Raw genomic sequence first — 25,105 nt, 5'->3', positions numbered from 1 at the left:
TCTTAACTTTTTAGGGAGGCTGTTCTCTGTTCCAGGCACATGGAGAACCGTTTTATATTTCTCATTTCAGGCCAAAAATATTCCGCCCCTTCTCCAAACAGATTCTTGATTGAATAGTATGTCACGGGCTGTACTAAGAACAGTGTCCTTTGTGCCCTGTATTGAGTAAAAGTTCATTGAAGCAAGTCAAGCTGAAGTTCAAAAAGTGTACGTGACAGAAGAGAAGGGCCAAAAACTCGTCTGCTGACTCAAAACCTTTTATTGTTTATTCATTCCATCACAGTGTCGTTATGAAAAGCTTTGGGGAGATTTTCCTGGGGTGATGGGTCCACCCCTCAAGTCCCATCACATTGACAATCCCCTGCCCCAGTAAGTGTGAGGCCCCCACAATCTAGTGACCGCTGATGTGGCTTTGCAGAACTCCAAAACACTGCCACTTGGAAAACCTGCTCTCAAAGTATGCTTATCGTTGCTCATCATCACCAGCTTGGTGACTTCCACAGAAGGTGAGAATTCCATGGTTTGGGTCCTGGCTCTCTTCCTGCTGATTCAGAGATCCTCCACAAGGCTCATCGGCCTTGTCTGCTGCTCGCCACGTTATTCCCTGCTCTGTGAACTTCTGCATCCTGTGCCATAAGTGATCCTTCCTTCTCTTCTTAGATTTTCAATCTCTGCATCCCTACTGACCTTTTCCAATTAGTCTACAAATTGCTTAACTCTCCATTTCCAAACAACTCTGTGTACTCTGCCTGCTTCATAAGCCCTTCCCTTTGCGTCCTCCAGGGGGCGCCACCCACACTGTATTCTGGGTACAGGAGTAGTTTCGAGGAGTTTCATTTACCCAGGATACAACCTGAATGCAACTCCTCCTCTTCCACCTCCTCGTGCAAAGATGGGCACCGTTGCTTCCCTCCAGTTACTGTCCTGTGTTCTTCCTTCCTTCTAATACCATTCTTACAAGAGCCATCTCTGTTCCTTGCCTTTCCACGTGCAGAAGTCTCCGAGGACTTCCTACTGTAATATCAGTGGCCTCCTTTTCATCCTCCCGCTCGCCTGTCTGTAGCGTATGATACACCTGACTTTTCCCTCCTTCTGGAAACACCCTTCTCCCCTGGCCTTCCTGCTTCTTCTGTTGTCTCCTGGCTCCTCGTCAGTCCCCGACCAGCTCTCCACCTCCAGTGTTCTCTCTGAAATCTTGATGTTTCTGAAGGCTATGTCCTCAGGCCTTTTTTTATTCTTCACAGTCCCTTCCCTGGACAGTTGCATTTACTCCCAGTTAATGATCTGAAACTTTCCATGTCAATACATCTTAATAATAACCAGTCCATATTTGATTATCTAAATCATCCCCCAAATGTCCTTTCTAGCTAGTTTGTTCAATGAGGAGCCAATTAGAGCATGTACATCACATATCCAATTTTAAGTCCTTTTTTAAAAAAGAGCAAGTATAGACATGATAGCATGCTTGTTAAACGGATTTGGCCAGTTATCTACAGAACATCCCATCTTCTGGATTTGACTAGGTGCTTCTTTGCAATATCATTTAGCTTGTTTCTCTAACCCACTTATTTTTTTATAAACTGGAAGGAAAAAGCAAAGGCATGATGATTCAATTTAAATCTTGTTACCTAGATTATGTCATAGATGTGGACTTTATATTGCATTTCATCAGAAGATACATATGTTCTGGTTGACTCACCACTGAGGATCCTAGCATTGAACCATCAATTAAAGCAAAGGGTAGTCTCATCCTTCCATTGTAGCATGATGTCTTCCCCATGTGACTAGCAAGTAAACGATGCGATGTTATTTTGGCAATATACAAATGTCCAGTGCCCCATCAGCCATATGCCTAATGCTTTTTATCACCAGTTTATACTCACTGCATAAGTCAATAATTCCATTAAGAGTTTAAAGTGATTATCAGCCAGGGTTCTTGGTAGGATATGGATGCCACACTCCAATTAATTAAAGGTTAATTAAGAACATTTTTAGGATGGAGCTATATACCGAGGTGTGGGCCATCAAGGGGTGGGTGATGAGTGCCAGGTGGGCAGCTGTTACCAGCCCTGGTCCTGAAGGGGCAGGAGAAGAAAGTGGTACTGCTGGTGCTGGGCAAGCTGCAGCCCTGGGAGGAGAGCTGCCCACCGGGAGGAGTGGCTGCTGACAGAGGAATGCAGTTATAATCCAGACCTTCACCTGGCAGGGCACTCAGATGAAATGAAACTTTTCTGACAACTTTATTTTCTGCTTCTTACCTGAAGCACAGTAGCAGGACAGGGGGTTACAGTTGAGGTGCTGGAGGCAGGTATGTCCTTTGAATAGCTGTTTCTGCACCAAGCTGACTATTGGTATTGAGAGCTATCAAGAGAAACAAAGTGGACAGCGCTCTCAGGTGGAGGTTGACCTCTGGTTGCCAAAGCACAGAGTGTATGTGGGGGGGAGGTATCACATTTACAAAGGATAATTGTATTTGTTAGCAGGTCGGGGCCAAAGCTGTGTTGTCTCCCTGCAGGAAGCAATGAAAACAAGACGATGTTAGTCCCAGGGAAATACATCCTCACTCCTGAATAATTGTTTGTTTCAGCCCCCGGACACTTTTCATTCAAACGTGTAAATGCACAGAAGAGAGAAGTTAATGATCACTAACCTTTTACCATCTTGGGAGGAGCGACTTCTGGTGCTAAGTATCAGGAAACTTCTGAGGGAATGATTCCAGGTGCCCTTAGCTCAGGTAAGTTTCCTCAGCTTGGGAATAAAACACCCCTGCTTTCACTCACTGCAGGTTACAAGAAATAGCACTGATAACGTGTGTCATGTCATTCAATCAAGTGTTGGAGCCTGAAGGCATGCTGGTTCTTCTGGTCCCTGGGGGAGGGTTCATTACTGAGTTCCTTCTAGCTGACAAGCGATTTGAATGTCCCCCTATTACATGGGATGCCAACAGCCTGGGGCTGAGAAAGAGAAGATTAGATTGATGGCTGCTCTATCACTTACCAACCAGGTGGCCTTGAGTGTGTTACTTGATCTCCCCAAACCAGTGTTTACATCCATAAAACAGTAATAATCATCATTCCCCTGGTTACAGGAGAAACAGCTGTCTTGAGGTAAGGTGTATAAGAATGGATTCTAGAATCAGAAAGACTGGAGCTTAAAATCTAGTTACGCTTCCTAGTGATTGTATAAAACTGGACAGTCACCTGTAAACCAGGTAAAACAGGGAAAGCAATGGAATTTTCCTCATAGATTATTTTAAAGATTCAATGCTGAAAAGCACCTAGCACAGTGCAGGCGAGGAATACGCACTCAAGGGTTCATGCTTATTAACATCAGCTGTCCCGGCTGCTGGTGCTAGGAAGCGGAGGCATCCTTGGGCAAAGCGGAGCCTGTGAATATGACGAGCGACCACTCCCATGGCTGTGGTACGTAATATGGCAAAAGGGAGGTCATGGGGTGGACCTGACCTAGTCAGGTTAAAAGCACAGAGCTTTCTCCACTGGTCACAGGTGAGAAATCCTAGAAGTGGGCTCCTGCTGGCCTGGAAGAAAGTAAACATCCATGCTGTGAATAGCATGGGGACCACATGGCAAGGAATACCAATCAATGGCCTCTGGGAGCTGAGTGTGATCCCCAGATGACAGCTAGCAAGGAAACGGGGAACGTATTCCTACGAGGTCATGAGAAACTGAATTCTGCCAACAACCCGACTGAGCTTGGAAGGGGACCCCACACCTCAGATGAGAACTCAGCCTGGCTGGTGCCCTAACTGCAGCCTTGTGATCCCCTGAGCAGGGATCCAGCAAAGCTGTGCTCAGACTTCTGATCCATGGAAAACGTAAGATAATAAGTTTGTGTTGTTTTAATCCACTTAGTTTGTGGTAATTTGTTCACAGCAATAGAAGACTAATATCCTACCTAGAGTTAATCATCACTACTGCTATTGTTCTCGCTGTGTCAGGTTCTGTTCCTAATTGCTGTCATCTGCAGCAGTACCTCGCTGCATAAATCATGACATTGCAAGAATGGCAAGAGGTGCTTTTCTTCAACACACCCTCCTTAGACGGGAAGTATTCGCTCTGACTGTCTTCTGCTAATGGGCTGGTGATGGTCACGGGGAGGAGTGGCTTATCGACCTCTGTGGCTTTAGAAAGGCACACAAATATCATCAGAACTGAGTCTTTGCTGGAAGACTTGACTTATTATGTGAAAGCCCTTTTCTTCAGAGGCTTCCTGTTTGACACTACAAGTTTCTCACCCACCAAGGCCTTCTCTGCACCATAGACCAAATGTAGCCAAATAATCTGTTGAAGAGTTTTTAGGTCCTCACTGAGCTTGCAGCATGTTGGGAAAGGCAGATATTAAACAAGTAATTGCACGAACATAGGAGTATAAACTGTATGGTGTGCCTTAAAGAATAACATGAAGTATCAGAGAAACTTGAGCCTGGAGGTTCAGGGAAGGCTTTTCTTGAGGAGCTGATCCTTGCCAGGAGACCAGGAGGATGAATAGAAGGTAACTCGGCCAAGGGATGATAAAGATGCTCTTCATCACAGGGAACAGCTCCTGTAAAGTCCCTGAGGCAGGAGAGGTCATGGCCAGTTTAAGAAACGGCAAGACTAGTGAAGTAGCAAGGAGAATGAGGAGAAGAGTGTGTGTGAGTCGAAGGTGGGGAGGGAGCAGAGCTAGATCTTGCAGGTCCTGTTAGGCTTTGCTAAGGATTTCAGTCTCAGTCAGGCTTTCCCTTTTAAGAGAGCACCCCAGCTGGGATGGAGGGAAGGGATCGTAGGGAGAAAGACAGATGTGAAAATACTAGTTGGGAAGCAATTGCAACTATCCAGACAGGCGTTCAGGGTGGCTGTGACAGAGATCATGATGTGGACAAGGAGAGAAGTTAGATAAAACTAATCTAATTTGGGGAGCCTTAACTTTGCCAGTTTTAAAAATTAAGAAAACGTTTTCAGTCCACCCTACCATTTTGAAGAATTCACATTCATTCACTTACTTATTTGATAAATATGTATTGTGTTATTTTTATGTGCCAGGCACTGTTCTAAGCATGGTGATATAGTAATGAATAAAACAGGCAAAAATCCCCGTTCCCAAGGAGCTTGCAAGGGATTTAGATCATAAGCAAGAAAGATAAGGAACATATAAAATACATTTGTTAGCAAAAAATGCTAAGGAGAAAGTTAAAATTAAAAGAGGGAAATAGGAAGTGTTAGAATAAGATTGTATTATATATGGCCAGACAAGATCTCACTAAGAAGATGATATTTTTTTTCCTATCTTGATTAAACTTTTTTTTATCGAAGTATAGCTTGATTTACAATGTTGTGTTAGTTTCAGGTGTACAGTACAGTAATTCAGTTGTACATGTAGATATACATATAGATATAGATATTCTTTTCAGATTCTTTTCCCTTATAGGTTATTACAAAATTTTGAATATAGTTCCTTGTGCTATACAATAGGTCCTTGTTGGTTATCTATTTTATATATAATAGTGTGTAAATGTTAATACCAACCTCCTAATTTATCCTTTCCCCTTTGGTAACCATAAGTTTAGAAGGTGATATCCTACACTGTTGGTGGGAATGTAAATTGGTACAACCACTATGGAGAACAGTATGGAGGTTCCTTAAAAAACTTAAAATAGAACTACCATATGATCCAGCAATCTCACTCCTGGGCATATATCCAGAGAAAACCATAATTCGAAAGGATACATGCACCCCAATGTTCATTGCAGCACTATTTACAATAGCCAAGACATGGAAGCAACCTAAATATCTATCAACAGAGGAATGGATAAAGAAGTTGTGGTACGTATATGCAATGGAATATTACTCAGCCATAAAAAAGAATGAAATAATGCCGTTTAGAGCAATATGGATGGACCTAGAGATTATCATACTAAGTGAAGTAACAGACAGAGAAAGACAAGTATCATGATATCACTCATATGTGGATGTGGAATCTAATTTTTAAAAAAAGATACAAATGAACTTATTTACAAAACAGAAGCAGACTTCTAGATATCAAAAACAAACTTATGGTTACCAAAGAGAAAATGTCAGGGGGAGGGATAAATCAGGAGCTTGGGATGAACACACGCACACTACTATATATAAGACAGATGACCAATGGGGACCTACTGTATAGCACAGGGAACTCTACCCAATATTCTGTGATACAGGGAGATCAGCTCAGTTCTTTGTGACCACCTAGAGGGGTGGAATAAGGAGGATGGGAGGGAGACGCAAGATGGAGGAGATTTGGGGATATAGGTATATGTATAGCTGATTCACTTTGTTATAAAGCAGAAACTAACACAGCATTGTAAAGCAATTATACTCCAATAAAGATGTTAAAAATAAAATAAAATTAAATTTTAAAAAATATTCTGTGATAACCTATATGAGAAAAGAATCTTAAAGAGAATGACTATATGTGTATGTATAGCTGAATCACTTTGTTGTGAAACTAACCTGAAACTAACACAACATTATAAATCAACTATTCTCTAATAAAATTAAAATATTAAAAGATAGAATGAAATAAAATAAAACCTTTACCCACTATTGGTCAAGAAGACAGATCATGTAAAATTTTTTAATGTAAATTGAAATTAACATTTTGATGTAAATATATGATTTCTCATAGGAAAGATAAGTATCATTCTATGAATTTTTAATTTTCATATTTGTATACATAGACATAGTGTGTGTGTTCCAAATGATGATTAAAAAGGTGTTTTTTTTAATGTGGATCACAATTTTAAAAATTTGAAAGCCATTGCTTTACCTCATTGAATTGTTACAAAAATGCTGCAATAAAAACATTATTCCAGTTTTGCAGATGAGGAAACTTAGACTGAAAGAAATTAACTCAACTTCCTCAGCACTGTGGAAGTAGAGAAATTAGCATTCAAATTCAAGTAAAATGAATCCAAAGTCAATACTATGTCCACTGTTTCATACTCCCCTATATTCTACAACTAAATTCTAGACTCAAATTTTAAATGCTATGATACATATGAACGTCAAATTTCTTTTGGAAGATATTGTTGATGAATTTGTCTTTGTTACCCCAGTTGAAATCATGTCAGCAAAGCAAAACTAGATTTTAAGAAAAAAAAGTTTAGAAGGTTATATTTGAGTAAAGATCTGAGGGAGGTTAGGGATTAAGATGTGCGGATATGGGGGGGGTGGTCAAGGAAGAGTATTCTAGTCAGAGGGAACAGCAAGTAAAGAAACTCTGAGGTAGAGATGTGACTAGTCTTTTCCAGAAGGCTACTATGACTGGAAAATGTATCAGTTATCTATTCCACAATAATGCTAAGTAACAAGCTACCTCAGAACCCCAGTGTTGTATCATAATAAACACTTAGTTTTACTCATGAGTCTGAAGATCACCTGGGTGTTTCTGCTGAGCTGAGCTGAGCTTAGCAGGGCTCATTCATGCCTCTGCAGTCAGTGGCAAGCCAGCATAGCTCTGATCTTGGGCTCTCTCACATGTGTTGAGACTTGGATAAGACAACTGGGTTGACTTAGCTCTGCTCCACATTCCTGTGTGTCTCTCATCCTCCAGTAAGATGATATTCTGTTCTCATGCCTAGCAGGGAGGGTGGGGAGAAAGGTGAGGAGAGAAAGAAAGAAGAGCGGGAGAGACCGTAACAGGAGGAAAGGGAGAGAGGGGATGGAGAGAAAGAGAGAGAGAAACAGGGTGGGGAGAGGGAAGAAAAGAGAGAGCGTGCATGTACACAAGACCTCTTGAGCCCTGGGCTCAGAACTGAAACAACGGTACTTCTGCCGCATTCTGTTGGCCAGAGCAATTCATAAGACCAGCTTAGTTTCAAGGGGTCGGGAACAAACTTCACTTCTTCACGGGGAGAGCCTTGAAGTCACATTGCAAAGGATGTGAAAATAATGAGGGGTGGAAAATTAGGACCGGTTTTTGCCATGAATCTACCACATTGAGCTGGTAGGAGATAAGGCCAGAGAGGTAATGGGAATCGAGGTGGTATAGGGCCTTGCAGACCAGTGTAAGTCTTTTGGATTTTACTCTGAGGTGAGAAGCCATTGGAGGGGTGCCAGGAGAGGAGTAACACAGCCTGACTTGTATTTTAATGGAATCACTCAGGCTGTCAGGTTGAGAGTAGACTGAAGAAGGGAAGGAGACCAGTGTGGAGGCTACTGCAGTGAACCAGGCAAGAAACGATGGCGACTTGGCCAGGAAAGTAGTCATAGAAGTGCTGACAAGTAGTCAGGCAATGGACATAATTTGAAGGGGGAATGGCCAGGATTTGCCTACAATGCAAATGTAGGATATAGAACGAAAGAAGAAAAACAGATGACTCCAAAGCACTGGCCAGTTAGTTACTCTAGAAAAACTGTGTGGCAGTGTACTGAGATGATTAAGGTTATGGGAAGAGTAAATTTCAGAGGAAATATTTTTCAAAAATCCTTAACTGCCTGACAGTTTCTTTCAGTACCTTAAGATGCAATTAAGTTAGACCAGAAGATATGACTTCAGTCAGAGCAGCCAGGGGCTCTCCTACAGTCCTTCCCTTGACCTTAGACACGGGTTCTCACAGATCCAGAGCTGGCAGCCACTGGGACGTACTATGCTGTACAGCCTGACCAGTTGTTTACAGCCAGCATTTCTGACGTTGGTTGCGGCATCTGCTCTGATTGGTTGTAGAATCCACTCTTGTTTCACCCTCCATTTTGATTGGTTGGAACCCAGTTTAATTTTCTTTCTCCAAGGCAGAACCAGGAGAGGTAAAATATGGGTGGAAGTGCTCTACTTTCTAAAAGGCAGGGACCGTATCTCATCCAACTTTGTACTTCCAGATGGAAGAGGGTGGATGGATTCACTTAGATTCACTCCATTCATAGCAAAAGCATCTCAGGTTTCACACTCTATTGAGGATTGACATATGATTTTTTTCTGTTAAAGAAAAAGGCACTTTGAAAGATAATCATGATTCTATGTGATCAGTATAAAGCATCGAATACTCTGTGCAGTCTTAAAAAACCCCTACTTGGATAGGTAAGGAAAGTTACTATTGGAAGGGAGGAGTGTTTGTGTTCCTTGTCTCCCTAAGTTCCGTCTTGGCTCATGGAGGGGGCAACTGACACCAACATTTTAGTGCTGTCTTCACGGGGGCGGGGAGAAGTGCAGGAAGGGGAGGTTCCACGTCTCTCCGCTTCTCATTGCTTACTCCGCCTCAGACAAAAATGGCAAATCCGATGGGTGAAAATCTGACATGTACTAAGCCACGCTTTCCTAATGGGCAGGGACTTTCGTCTGCTGAGCAAAACCAGTTCAGTGCGTTCCCTTCACCTGAGCGTTCTCTGTCCCAGGGAGCAGGCTCCGACTCTGCCACCTTGTGGTTGGAGCAGTGAGGCAGCTCTGTTCCTTACCGCCGGCTGCTGAGTGAACCTGGCTTGGCTCTGCACACCCAACCCCATTCTCAGATACACTGGCTGAGCAGATCCCAAGGTCTGGCTGTGATGGGAGTAGGACGACTCACTCGGCCCCAGCCACGCTGCCTTGGATTCAGAATCCCTGAGCCAGTGCCCTACTCAGCTCCATTTGTGTGAGTCCCCACTGGTGATAAGTGAGGTGAGTCCTAGAACCTGAATCCCCAACATCAACAGCAAACCCAACTGAGGTTCTTAAAAAACTGGAAGTTGCTCTCATGTTTATCTTCAGCATAGTCTTCCTTCCTCTCCCTTTTTTTTTTTTGCACTTCTGGAATAGTCCTTCTTTACGCCTCCATCCTTTTTTCTGAACCACATTTGAGAGAATGTGAAATTGCATATTTATTATTGGTTTCAACTAACAGAAACACACTTGAGCTCTCTTAAAGACAAGAGATAGAGCTTATTTTATTTTTCACAAATTTATTTATTTATTTTTGGCTGCATTGGGTCTTCGTTGCTATGCGCGGGCTTTCTCTAGTTGCGCCGAGCGGGGGCTACTCTTCGTTGTGGTGCGCGGCCTTCTCATTGCGGCGGCTTCTCTTGTTGCGGAGCACGGGCTCTAGGCGCTCAGGCTTTAGTAGTTGTGGCACACGGGCTCAGTAGTTGTGGCTTGCGGGCTGTAGAGCGCAGGCTCAGTAGTTGTGGCACACGGGCTTAGTTGCTCCGTGGCATGTGGGATCTTCCTGGACCAGGGCTCGAACCCATGTCCCCTGCATTGGCAGGCAGATTCTTAACCACTGCACCACCAGAGAAGACCCTAGAGTTTATTTTAGAGACAGGTTTATCTCCGAACCCAGGGGCAGATAGCTAGTGTACTCTAGAAATAAACTAGAGCCGGAGCCTCAAATGCAGTCAGGACCTTCCCTCCCATCTCTAGAGGAGGCGACCATACATTTCAGTTTCTGTAGGAACATCCTGGTTTACTCTTTCACTCTGCCCACAATCACTGTATGTCAGTCTCGGTCCAATCAAGAGGCAGAAACCTCAAGGTGACTTAAATAGGAGAAATTTCATGTAAATATTTTAAATTTTCTGATAAAAGAGCAATTATAAGATATAAGGGAACTCTATGTGGTACCCTAAAGCTGAGGGCGAATACCCAAGGAGGGACAACAGCAAAAGAGGACTCCCTTCCCGAGGCTGGGATTGCAACCACTGGGCAGCAGAGAGGTCTGCTGATCCACCCGGTCCAGAGCTGGTCTGCAGTCACTGGGCAAGCAGGAAGCAACTCTCTGAGACATAGTGGGGTGTAGAAAAACCACATCCAGTGGCCTGACACATGGGCGTGCAGAGCGAGTACAAGTGCCATTGCAGATAGGGGGCCTGGAGCATATGGTGTCCATGTCAGGAAGCCCACAGGAAGGGGACTGTTAGGGCAGGCCAAGGCTGCAAGGACACCAAGGGACCATGACTTTGGGGCCTGTGCCAGAACTGGGTCAGAGTACCACCAGCTGATAATGGAGCTGCCAGAAACAGCAGGAGGGCCCCTTCCTCCTACGTTCTCCCTTGAGTGACCTCTACTGAGAAAGCTTAACAAGTGCTCTTTGTAAAGGAGAAATGCTTAAAGGAATTCCATCTATCATTGCAGAGCACGCATTGAAGGGTGAATTCGGATGTGAGTGACAATAAATTGCTAACTGGCACAAATTTCAACAGTACCCTGGTAAGAATGATTATTAATTCCCAGACTTGTCAGATTCATAGAGAAGGAGAGCAGAATGGTAGTTAGCAGGGGCTAGGAGAATGGGGAAACAGAGAATTATTGTCTAATGGGTACAGAGTTTCAGTCTGGGAAGATAAAAAATTCTGGAGATGGATGGTGGTGGTGGGTGTACAACAATGTGAATGTACTTAATATTAATACCACTGAATTGTTCACTCAAAAAGGGTTTAAATGGTAAGTTTTCTATTATGTATATTCTACTACAATTTTTAGAAAGATTAATTCATGGTTACTATATTCATGCCTCACTTTTGCTCCTCTCCATACATCCACTTTCTTCTTCCTTTCACTGTTTCTCAGTCCACACACTAAAAACATGGCCACCAACAGCTCCTCACCTAAAACAGCTCTCCTTGTGTCAAGAAACCAGCCAGACTGAGTCTGGACTCTCACCATGTCCTCTTCCAAATTCTCCTGGAAGTTCTTCCAAAGCAGCAGCTTTGGTCCAATGCTCACTTTGGTTATTTGGGCCAGTATCATCTGCTATAGACCTGTTTTCAGAAGTGTTTATTTGTCGTTTTGGGGGTAGGATAAATGAGGAGGGAACTTTACTGACAAAACAAGAGGAATCCACTATAATCATTTAATGACTCCCCTCCAGAGTTTTAATCAAATGGGGAAGTCAGGCAAAAGATACACACACACACACACACACACACACACACACACACACACACACACACACACACACACACACACATATACACACTCACATCAAGAGTAAAATCAATAGGTAACATGATGCCAGATCAGTAAAAGTTTTTTTATCCTTTCCACCTATGCTAGTAGTCTGAATTAATATTAGAGGCATATGGCAGAATAATCATAATTATTTATCAAGCTAATTAGCCATATTTAGTTTCCTAATTGGCCGTAAAATGGCAGAAATCTTTATATATACAGTGAGACTTAAAAATGAATTATGGTTGTTATAGGGATTGTCATTTTTTATTTTTGTAGGCACAACTCCTTGAAATGATATATATATTCCCATCAGGTGCTTCAGAGAAGCACTGGTCTTTCTCTTGACAGACAATGTGCATTTTGGCACCAAATTATTGGATGGAAAAATACAGGCATTTTCCAAGCTCTAAACACAGAGCATGTCATCTATTCGTTTGGATTTCTTCCTAAACTATTGTCACACCAATATGTGGTGGTTTTTCTAAGAAGAAATCAATCCAAATCTGTCTTTGGACTCAGAATCCAGGAAGCCTGGGTTTTATCACTGGCTTGGTCACAGATGCACTGAAAAATGCGCAAGTCACTTCCATCTTTGTCTGAATTTCTCCATCTGGCAAATGTAGATTCTGACACTCACCATCAGATAATGTTTGCAAAATGTTTGACAGTCCTTGATGGTAGACAGTATGTAATTGCAAACTGTTGCAATGTTTTTTCTGCCCTAAAAATTCTTCTCTTTTCTAGAAACTATTTTTAAATTAAAAATATCACTTTTAAAATATGGCTACCTGGCAATAACAATTCAGTTGGTAATGGAGAGTAATTTGAAAAAAAAAGAACGTACAGGTCTTTTTCCGTGGCATTCCCCAGAGGTAACAGCTTAAAATTGCTCTAACTTTAATCCTTCTGAGACCAACACCCACAATAATAATTTATTAGCCTTTTATCTTCGATGTATCAACTTCAAAGTACATCTGATGGGTCCCCTCATGAAAGATGAAGATCTTTGCTCATTTACACTTCAACAACCACTGCCAGATGTATTTCATTTTTTATTATTCTGTTACATACTTCTATAGCTTTACCCAGTACATCCCTCCATTTCTTGATCCATCAATTTCAGACGGTATCTCTTGACTTCCCTCTAAGACGAGAGATTTAATAGCCCTGTGTTCCCCTCCTCCCCTCATGGCTACCCCCAATGTCACAGCTTCAGTTCATCATATAGTTAATTTTACATTGTCAAAACTTATAGAATTTATACTTTCTTATATAATTAATTCTTCTGCATTTTGGCTGTTTATTAAGTTTAAAAATAACCAGGACTTATTTTAATTAAATGAATATTAGTCATTATTTGGTAAATTTCATTCTATTCAAATAAAAAAATATTTATTGATTACATACTCTGGGCCAGTACCATTCTAAGTGCTAGGGATAGATCAATGAAGAAAACAGACAAAGTATCCCTGCCTTCATAGAGCTTACATTTTAACGTATGTTTGGACTCATAGAAAAAGTGAAGAAATTCTATGGCATATAACCTTGCCAGTAGAAAAAGAAATGCACATACCTAAACTGGGAGGAAGAGGGAAGAAGTAGAGGAAGCAAGGTGCTGAATTTTTATAATGTATTATTGTCATATGCCTTCACTTTCTCACTAAGATAATAATCTAGAATCTGCAACACTTTAGAGGAAATTTATTTTCTTCTTGAAGCTGTTCTTTCCAGAGCCTCCTGACTTGCTAATCCCACTTGGGTTGCTAACTTTTGAGGCTTAGTTTTCAATGTCATTTTACTCCAGGAGGGGAGTGGTGTTGTTCTGTTTAGTGCAGGGATTTGTTTTTGTTTTTGTTTTTTTCCAGCTTTACTTTGTATCGAGCAGCTGAGTTTAGTCAATTGTTATTTGAATTGCTTGTTTTTCTCTTTTCTTTATCTTTCTGGAATAAATTCTCAAATCATTATTTCAAGAAGCAAAATTATGAAGATAGTAAAAAAATCGATGGTTGCCAGGAGTTGGGGGCAAGGAGGGAGGGATGAACAGGTGGAGCACAGAGGATTGTAAGGCCAGTGAAAATACTCTATGATACTATAACGATGGATATATATTATCATACATTTGTCCAAATCCAAAGAATGTACAACACCAAGAGTGAACCATAAAGTAACTGTGGACTTTGGGTAACTGTGATGTGTCATTGTAGGGTCATCAGTTGTAACGAGTGTACCACACTGGTGCAGGATGTTGATAACGGGGGAGGCTCTGCATGGGTGGGGTTTGGAGGCATATGGAAAATTTTCGTACCTTCTTCTTAATTTTGCTCCGAACCTAAAACTGCTCAAAAAAGTCTTTCTTTAAAAATTACGCTTAACCTACTATATAAAAAAAAAATTAATTAATTTTTTAAAAAAAATTATGTTAACTGAAAAAAGCCAGTCACAAAAGACCAATATTGTATGATTCCCTTTATATGAATTATCCAGTATAAGCAAATCTATAGACAGAAAGTAGGATAGTGGTTGCCTAAGGCTGGCAGAACGGTAGGTTTAGGAGTTGATAGCTAAAGGATACAGGGTTTCTATTTGGTGATGAAAATATTACCAAATTGATTTTGGTGATGTTCGTACAACTCAAATGTACTAAAAATAACTGAACTGTACGCTTAAAAAAGTAAGATTGAATCAGGAGGCAATGCTGAATAAGGTTTAAGGATATAGATTTTGAAATTAGGCAGACCTGCGTTCAAATCCTGGCTTTACTACTGACTGGTTGTGTGACTTTAATGAGGTACTACATTCTCTGTGAACTTCACTGTCCACATCTGGAAAATACAAATAAAGATATCTGACTCAAAACATACACACACACCCCATCCTCAAAGAGTCTGGAAAGTGTCCTGAGGAAGCAGGACAGTGGTGGCCAAAGGCTCCCACCCCCTCCTCCGCAGCAGCTTCACCTCACTGATTGACTGCTTTGGCATGGAGGTAGCTCCTTGCTGCCATCCTTGCCTCGAGGAGGGAAGACAGATCAAATTCAGTGAGAGATCAACTAATTGTCACCCTCTCTTGGCCCTTTCTTTCCATCTGAGTTTTATCAGTCTCAGTCCCATGTCCATAAATCCCCTCCCTCAAATTTCAAAAAGAGGGATGAAAAAGAGTAAGAAATTTAAAATCTCCATCATGATGTTATACCCAAGGTTCCAGGTTCACTGTAGACAAGGATTGGACACTTATCAAGTACAAACTCCAGACTAGGATGAATTACATCATTTGTTGTGGAAATTACAAGTGGTACTTAGTTGCTAGCTTACTTTAGCCAGACCAAGTGGATTAATCATTATAGTGTAATATAAAGTCCAGATGAAACAAAGTCAGCCTAGCAATTTTAGCTAGAAAGAGCAGTGTAAACACTTCAAAAACAACCAGGCAAAAAAATATAAACTGTGGAGAGCAGCCACTTCCAAAGCCACAGCAAACTCAGGGACTAGTTTTCCAAGAGAATGTTTTATCTCAAGCCAAGTGGACCTAATACTAAAGCCCTAAGATTAAAGCCTGTTGTATCTACCAATCCATAGTATCAATAAAGGACCACTCATCCAAGGAAAGAGCATTCCCAACTCCTTTTTTTAGCCTACTTTACTCTGATCGAAAATGAACTCTTACAGAGAAGTCGACAAGGAAGCCATGACTAATATTTGGGCAGGAAGCAGATACACCCTACCGTGGCAGTACAACACTGGAACTAGCCATCAGGGGTGGTTGGTTCTTAGCAAGATGATAATGATGACATAGAGTCATGAAATTTCCAAGCTGAAGTGAAAATAAGAATATTAAACATGATGACAGTGATACAGTAATTAGAGCAAACATTCATTAAGACCTGATTATGTCCAGGAAGTATTCTAAATACTTCACATGTTTTAGATCACTGAATCCCAACCATAACCCTATAAGGTAAGTACAATAAACATTCCCATCATACAGAAGAGAAAACTGAGGGTAGAGACCAATTCTTTCTTTTGGCCCTTCTCAATACTGCAGCCAAGTGAGGTGAGGGATCTTGTATATAGTTACTGAGGTTGGTTTTATTTGCCTTCAGACTTCCTTCTTCATAAATTCTTCATCTTCTTCCTCTTTACTCCATTTCAGAGGCTCAATTACCCCTTTTATAAGTAAAGAAGACTATTTTCATGGAAAGATCCTTTATCAGCCCTTACTTGTCAAGATCACTGACATCCAAATGATGTGAGCCAAATCCAGTGTTAAATTCTCCATCTTCCTTTTGCTTGTCCCATCAGCAGGATTTGACATAATTGATCACTCTTTCCCTTCCTCCTAGGAAATCTTTTCTTCCTTTGGCTTCTGGTACACTATTCTCTCTTGAATTTCCTTCTACCTCAGTGGCTGCTACTTCACTGTCTCTTTTACTGGTTCCTTTTCTTTTTCCTGACTCTAAGCTGGAGGCTCCATCATTGGACCGCTTCTCTTCCATAACTACACTCACTCCCTTCGTGATTACTTCTAGTCATGTGGCTTTAAATATGATTCCTCAATTTATACTTCCAGTCAGGACTCTGTCCCAGAAGTCCAGACATATATTCAGTTGCCTACTTAACATCTCCACTTGGATGTCTAAGAGACATCTCAAACTTACTAGGACCAAAACCAAAGGTGTGGTTTCCCCTATCAAACCTGCTTCTCATACACTTTTCTCCACATTGGTAAATGGTAACTCCACCCTTCCAGTTGCTTAAGTCAAGAATCTTGAAGTCATCCTTGACTCCTCTCTTTATCCCATGTTCAAATGAACAAACCCTGTGTCTCTACTATCAACGATATCAATATAGTTCAATATCAATATATCTCCAGTTCTCACCATCTCCACCACTATTGTACTGGTCTGATCCAAGCCTCTACCATCTTGCCTGATTTGTTATAATGGCATCCTAACTACTCTACTCCTCCACTCCTGCCCTACTACGGCAGCCAGAGGGCTCTTTTAAAAGTATAATGGCTTCATATGTCACTCAAAGCAATGACCAAATTTCTTCACTAGTTCATCGGCTCTATGTGCTTTGCAAGTGTCCTGATCCCACCCAAATACCTCTCTCCTATAACTTCTCTTATCTCACTTGTTCTTGGTTTCCTTGCTGTTCTTGAATTATGAGTCATGCCCCTACCTCAGGGTCTTTGCACATGCTATCTCTCAGTCTGGAACACTCTTACATGTATGGTCGGCATCCACTCTTACTTTACTTACTTTTCACTGTGCTCAAAATCACCTTATTAGAGAAGGCACCTACTATAAATAACAATCCAGAACTTCTGCATTCCTGATACCCTTTCTTTTGATTTATTGTGAGCCTTGGCAGTTATGACCACTTGATTATTATATGTTCAATTGTTTATTGTTGATCTCACCCAATTAATTATCAGCCACATGAAGGCAGGGACTTTAGTTGTTTCATTCACTATAATATCCCCAGCACCTCAAACAGTGCTTGACACTATTAATGAATGAATGAATGATGTTGAATCAGACTGTTACCTATCGCAGGCGTACTTGCAATTAAGATTTATCTTTCATTGCAAAAATAAATGCATCTCTCCTCTCAAGGAACTTCATGATTTAAATATGGTGAGGGTGAATGTATCCATGAAATTATCTTTTTGCGGTCTCCAACTCTGCCGTCATATGGATCTATCCTGAGTACTGTTTTCTCTAAGAATTCACTTCAAAATTAAAATGAATGATAAAAGGGTAACTGTATTGCATAAGTTTGGGCAGGGTTCTTTCAGGCATTAAAATGAGTTCATCATTATGGCCACTGGCTTGGCTTGAGTCCTTGTGCCACCTATGTGCTGTGGGAAGTCTTTTTTTTTTCCCTTCCACATCCTTTGGGGAAAAACCTGAAGAACTGAAAGTACAATGGCCACAGCTATTCTCTGAGAACAGACTTAGGACTGTGTCCCTTCCTTTGAAAAGCACACCACACATACCCACTCCCAATATAAATACAATAACCATGAGTCTGACTGCCATGGAGATCCAGCTGCATCACAGGCCTCATGCCAGATGAACAGAAGGTTAAAAGAAGGAATCTGCTGAAGAGGCCAAAAGTTTGGTTTGCTTGTGGACTGTTTTTTTAACCTTTGCCCATTCAGCAACTGTTAGTAACTGTTTTGTCTCTCTCCTCACCCCACAGTATTGTTCAGGGTCAAGCTTCCATTAGAGAGCACCTGACTTATATTACCCTTCTTCTTTTTTGATGTTAATATGGTTGGGCTTGATTAGAGTAAACAGAACAGGAGATTTGAATGAGTTCCTGTTTCCAAGGAAAGGAGGATCTGTTGATGCCTCACCCATATCCCCTCCACTTACCCTGGAGGTCAACTGCCTGTGGTTCCCACACACTCTGATGAATTCCTGTGACTCTGCCTGATGGCTTTCTCTAGCTGCAGGACTAAGCTTGGCCGTGCTCTCTTATGCTCTAAGGAATGGAGTGGCCAACAGTGCTGAGGGCCGATGCCCCAGGTGCAGCACTCGGCCAATGAGAGATGGGAGTAGGTGAATAAAGAATTCAGCTTTCTATTCTTCCTACTCCTGAGGAATAGTTCTCAGGTATGTTCCATCCATTTTCTTAGAATGTCCCCAGTAGTATTAAGCCCCAGTCACCCACAATTCATTAACTCACAATTTATTGTCTTTATCCCCTTTATGACTCAATTTCTTATTCTCTCAATGTCCATCCTGTAATCACCTCCCAAGTAAATTACTTGTACTGAAATTCTTCTTTCAGATTCTGATTTTGGGGAATACAAACTGAGATAGAGGCATATTTTGTTACCTGAAATGGCTTGGGCTGAAGCTTGCTCTTGAGGAGAATAAGCACCTGGAGCTACAGTGTCTGAACTAGCAGCTGCTGCTGCCACCTAGACATTGTCACTGAGCTGTGTGAAGCTATATGGCAAGGCTGAGTCTGGTAATATATTTTATCACTTGGATAAAAGTAAAATTACTTGGTTAGTAAATACCAAAGAAATGATACTCATTTCTTCACTTACTTTATTGACTTAAGCATACAGGTGTAAGTTATCAATATGAATAACATAGTAATGCATGTTATCATTTGATGATCAGTTAGTTGTTTGTTATGGTTTATTATTAGTTGTCTGTAATAGTTACATTGTATGTTTGTTATGCATGTTTAAGAAATAATAATCATTTATGAATTTAATTTATTGAATTTAAAAAACATGTTTAGGAAGCTCCAGAAATGAGGAAGCTTTTAAAAAGAAACCCTCCAGAAATCTATATTAAGGTCCCTTTGAATCTTTGCTAAGTACTGACCTACACATGCACAGAGTGAAATTATACAAAGCTGTTCAAAGAATGGTAGGGAGCTGTAAGCTTGCACAGGGATGAATGTGTTCAAACTCTGATCATCCACAGTGGAGGATCGTTGGGATCACCTGGGGCATTTAGTGGGGATTCCTGAGAGGTCACACCTTAGAAGTAAGTATGAAATATTCCTGGAGTAAAAACTACTTTAGCACTACTTACAAAAGCTTAAAAAGAGTTATCAAGAAGATTATTTGGGGCTTCCCTGGTGGCACAGTGGTTAAGAATCCGTCTGCCAATGCAGGGGACATGGGTTCGAGCCCTGGTCCGGGAGGATCCCACATGCCATGGAGCAACTAAGCCCGTGTGCCACAACTACTGAGCCTGAGCTCTAGAGCTCGCGAGCCACAACTACTGAAGGCCACATGCCTAGAGCCCATGCTCCGCAACAAGAGAAGCCACCACAATGAGAAGCCCACGCACCACAACGAAGAGTAGCCCCCGCTCGCCGCAACTAGAGAAAGTCCGCACACAGCAACGAAGACCCAACGCAGCCAAAAATCAACAAGTAAAACAAATTTTTTTTAAAAAAAGATTATTTTGATCTGATAGTGACTTAAGTGTCTACAAATATAAAACCCAACCCTCTTTAAAAGAACACAATGAAATCCAGACACTTAACAATGTAAGATTTACAAAGTCCAGAACCAATAAGTTTTTTTTTTAAACTAGATGTGACAAGAAAATGGAAAACGTGTCCTCTAACCAGGAGTAAAGACAATCAGTAAAAACAGATCCGTAAATTACAGTGATGCCAGAAATTACAGGGTGATAGAACAGTTATTAATGTAATATTCAAGTATATAAAGAAAGACATAAACATAGTGAGAAGAGAAATAGAACATATAAAAAAGAATCAATGAGAATGAAATTCTGGAGTGGAAAAATAAAATATTTGAAATGAATTCACTGGAGGGGATTAACAACAGATGTCACACTGCAAAAGAAAAGGCTAATGACTTTGAAGACATACCGATAGAATCTATCCAAAAAGAAACAGAGAACAATGACGTTAAAAATAAACAAAACCTCAGTGACCTGTGAGACAATATCAAGAAGTCCAAGATGCATGTAATTGGAGTCCCAGAATAAGAAGAGTAAGAGGTAGGGAAAGCAAACATATTAGAAGACTCAAGGCTGAAACATCTCCAAATTTGATTAAAACTATAAACTCACAGATCCAGTGAGCTCAGAGAACATCAAACAAAATATCACACACACATACAAATACCCACATACAGAGTCACACAAGGCACATTATAAAGTGCTGAAAACCAGTGATTAAAAAAGAAAAATCTTAGCAGACACCAAAGAACAAAGATAGTTTATAGAGAGAAACAAATAAGAATTATTGTATACCTCTGGGCAGAAACTGTGTAAACCAGAAGAAAATGAACTAACATCTTCAAAATACTAAAAGGGCAAAAATCCATATGCAACTAATATATTCTTCAGAAATATGGTAAAAAAAATTTTCAGACAAACAAAAGCTATGACAATTCATCAGGAGATCTATATTACAAGAAATGTTTTTAAAAATCTTGCTCATAATCAATAAATTTGGTAAAGTAGCAGGATACAAAATTAATGCACAGAAATCTCTTGCATTCCTATACACTATTGATGAAAACTCTGAGAGAGAAATGAAGGAAACACTCCCATTTACCATTGCAACAAAAAGAAGAAAATACCTACAAATAAACCTACCTAAGGAGATAAAAGACCTGTATGCGGAAAACTATAAGACACTGATGAAAGAAATTAAAGATGATACCAACAGATGGAGAGATATACCATGTTCTTGGATTGGAAGAATCAACATTGTGAAAATGACTATACTACCCAAAGCAATCTACAGATTCAGTGCAATCCCTATCAAACTATCAATGGCATTTTTCACAGAACTAGAACAAAAAATTTCACAATTTGTATGGAAACACAAAAGACCCTGAATAGTGAAAGCAAACTTGAGAAAGAAAAACGGAGCTGGAGGAATCAGGCTCCCGGACTTCACACTATACTACAAAGCTACAGTAATTAAGACAGTATAGCACTGGCACAAAAACAGAAATATAGATCAATGGAACAGGATAGAAAGACCAGAGATAAACCCACGCACATATGGTCAACTTATTTTTGATAAAGGAGGCAAGAATATAAAATGGAGAAAAGACAGCCTCCTCAATAAGTGGTACTGGGAAAACTGGACAGCTACATGTAAAAGAATGAAATTAGAACACTCCCTAACACAAAAATAAACTCAAAATTGATTAAAAACCTAAATGTAAGGCCAGACACTATCAAACTCTTAGAGGAAAACATAGGTAGAACACTATATGACATAAATCACAGCAAGATCCTTTTTGACCCACCTCCTAGACAAATGGAAATAAAAACAAAAATAAACAAATGGGACCTAATGAAACTTAAAAGATTTTGCACAGCAAAGGAAACCATAAACAAGATGAAAAGACAACCCTCAGAATGGGAGAAAATATTTTCAAACAAAGCAACTGACAAAGGATTAGTCTCCAAAATATATAAGCAGCTCATGCAGCTCAATAACAAAAAAACAAACAACCCAATCCAATAATGGGAAGATCTAAATAGACATTTCTCCAAAGAAGATATACAGATTGCCAACAAACACATGAAAGGATGCTCAACATCACTAATCATTAGAGAAATGCAAATCAAAACTACAATGAGGTGTCACCTCACACCAGTTAGAATGGCCATCATCAAAAAATCTACAAACAACAAATGCTGGAGAGGGTGTGGAGAAAAGGGAACCCTCTTGCACTGTTGATGCGAATGTAAATTGATACAACCACTATGGAGAACAGTATGGAGGTTCCTTAAAAATAGGGCTTCCCTAGTGGCACAGTAGTTGAGGGTCCACCTGCAGATGCAGGGGACACGGGTTCATGCCCCGGTCCAGGAGGATCCCACATGCCGTGGAGTGGCTGGGCCCGTGAGCCGTGGCCGCTGAGCCTGCGCGTCCAGAGCCTGTGCTCCGCAACGGGAGAGGCCACAACAGTGAGAGGCCCGTGTACCGCAAAAAAAAAAAAAAAAAAAAAAACTAAAAATAGAACTACCATACGACCCAGCAATCCCACTACTGGGCATATACTGGATGTTTGAATGCTAAAACACCATGAATTAATACAAAAAAGACAGAAAGAGAGCAAGTAAGTAAATAAATAAGTGGTGGATGGGTGAATAGAAAAGAATAACAAAATTGTAAGTTTTAACCCAAACATACTGAATATTTCATTCAATGTAAATTGTCCAAATGCCTTAATTAAAAGATTCTCAGATTGAATAAAAAGCAATATCCAACTATATGCTATCTATAAGAAACCCATTTTACATATGAGGGCACAGCTAGGTTAAAGGAAAATAATAGAAGGTTTGATACAAGAAACAGAAGAAAAAATAGATAAATTGGACATCAGCAAAATTTAAATTTTTCTGCTTCAAAGGACACCAGCAAGAATGTGAAAAGACAACCCACAACATGGGACAAATATTTGCAAATTGTATATCTTATAAGGGACTTATATTGAGAATATATAAATAACTGTTACAACTCAGTAATAAAAGATAAATAATCCAATTTTTAAATGATTAAAGGATCTGAATAGACATTTCTCCAAAGAGTTACAGAAATGGCCAATAAGCACACGAAAAGATGTTCCACATCATTAGCCATCAGGGAAATGCAAATCAAAACTGCAATGAGATACCATATCACTCCCACCAGCATGGCTGGAATAAAAAAGACAGATAATAACAAGTGTTGATGAGAACACAGAGAAATTGGAACCCCCATACACTGCTGGTGGGAATGTAAAATGGTCCAGCTACTCTGGAAAACAATCTGGCTGTTCCTCAAAATGTTAGACATTGAGTTACTATATGAATCAGCAGTTCTACCCCTAGGTGTATATGCAAGAGAAATGAAAACATATATCCACACTAAAACCTGTACATGACTATTCGTAACAACATTATTTATAATAGCCAAAGTGAAAACAACTCAACTATCTATCAGCTAATGAATGGATAAGTAAAAAGTGAGAAATCCATATAGTGGAAGATTATTTGGCAATCAAAGGGAATGAAATGGTGATACATGCTACAACATGAATGAACCTTTATAATATGCTAAAGGAGTCAGACACAAAAGCCTACATATTGTATTATTCCATTTGTATGAAATGTGCATAATAGGAAAATCCATAGAGACAGAAAGTAAATTAGTTGTTGCCAAGGGTTGGGTGGGTAGGGAAAATGGGGGTGACTGCCAGAGGATATGTGGTTTCTTTATAAGGTGATGAAAATGCTCTAACATTGTGGGGATGGTTGCACAACTGTGACTATGCCAAAAAACACTGAATTGTACATTTTAAAATGAATTAATTGTATGGCATGTAAATTATATGTCAACAAAGCTGTTATTTAAAAAAAGAAAAATAATGGGAAAAGTTATGTCAAGCAAAAACCAATAAAAGGAAGCTGAAGCAGACTTCAGAAAAAATATTACCAGGGATAAAGTGAGACATTTTATAATGATAATGAGTCAATTTACCATGAAGATATAACAATCCTAATGCATTTGCACCTAAAAATAGAGCTCCAAAATACATGAAGCAAAAGTCAACCAAACTGAAAGAGAAATAGGAAAATCCACAAATATGGTTGGAGATTTCAAAATTTCTCTCTCAGTAATTGAGAGAGCAAGTATATAAAAATTAATAAAGATATTAAAGTCCAGAGCAACTTTGTCAATTAACTTGACCTGATCAACATTTATAGAATACTCCACCTAATAACAGTAGAATACATATTCTTTTCTAGTGCATTTGGAACATTTATTAAAATAAGCCATTTTCTGGGCCATAAAACAAATCTCAATAAAGTTAAAAAGCAAAGAAATCATACAAACCATGTTTTGTGTCCAAAATAGAATTAAATCAGAAATCACAGGAAGAAAGTATTTAGATATTGGAAAATAAAGCAAATATTTCTAAATAATCCATGGGTCAGAAAAGAAATCACAAGAGAATTTAGAAAATATTTTAAATTGAATAAAAATGAAAATACAACATGTCAAAATTTGACACAGCTAAAACACTTAGCTGTTTAGTTTGTAAATCACTCTTGGAGAAAAATTTAAAGCTTTAAAAGCTTGTATTTAAAAAGGTGAAATGGCAAAAATAAATTATTTGAGCTTTCAATGTGAAAATCTAGAAAAAGCATAGTAAATTGAAATGAGTTATGGAAAATACAAGAAAACTAGAGAAAATGAGATCAAAAGGAAGTTCCTTAAAATAATCAATAAAATTGATAAACCTCCAGCTCGATATATCACGATTAAAAAAGGGGGGGGGAAATCACAAGAGGAGACATCACTACAGATCCTTCAGATACTAAAAGGATAACAACAAAAAACTTTTTAGAAGGAAATATAGGAGAAAATCTTCATAGCCTTCAGATAGTCAAAGATTTTTCAGATAGTTCAAAAAATGTAAACCATAAAAGAAAAAATGATAAAGTGTACTTTATCAGAATAAAAAAAAACTTCTTTCAAAGACACGATTAAGAAAATGAAAAGGCAAGCCTCAGACAGGGAGGAAAGATTTACGATGCATATATCTGACAAAAGATTTATATCCAGAATATGTAAAGAACAAACTTTTTCAAAATCATTCAGTAGGAAGGAAACAACTTTAAAATGGAGCAAGATTTGAAGTCGCTTCACACATATCAAAATGATGCAACAGTCCTCAATAAGCACAT

At 39.8% G+C, this 25,105-nt stretch overlaps 1 protein-coding gene across 8 annotated transcripts in view; it reads left to right on the top strand.

Annotated features, from left to right (window-relative positions):
* Positions 1 to 25,105, top strand: part of TSEN15 (tRNA splicing endonuclease subunit 15) — a 135,828-nt gene that overhangs the window by 95,627 nt on the left and 15,096 nt on the right. For 6 of the 8 annotated variants that reach the window (XR_007474533.1, XR_007474515.1, XR_007474536.1 and 3 more), the window contains 2 exons: positions 2,588 to 2,734; positions 18,699 to 18,881. The gene's annotated coding sequence lies outside the window, so the exon portion shown is untranslated. The remainder of the gene's footprint in view (positions 1 to 2,587; positions 2,735 to 18,698; positions 18,882 to 25,105) is intronic. The other 2 variants (XR_004486200.2, XR_004486199.2) reach the window with 1 other exon arrangement.

This window comes from Orcinus orca, chromosome 1, assembly GCF_937001465.1.
Source record: "Orcinus orca chromosome 1, mOrcOrc1.1, whole genome shotgun sequence".
NCBI classification, from domain to species: Eukaryota; Metazoa; Chordata; class Mammalia; order Artiodactyla; family Delphinidae; genus Orcinus; species Orcinus orca.
This window is presented reverse-complemented; position numbering and strand designations above follow the sequence as displayed.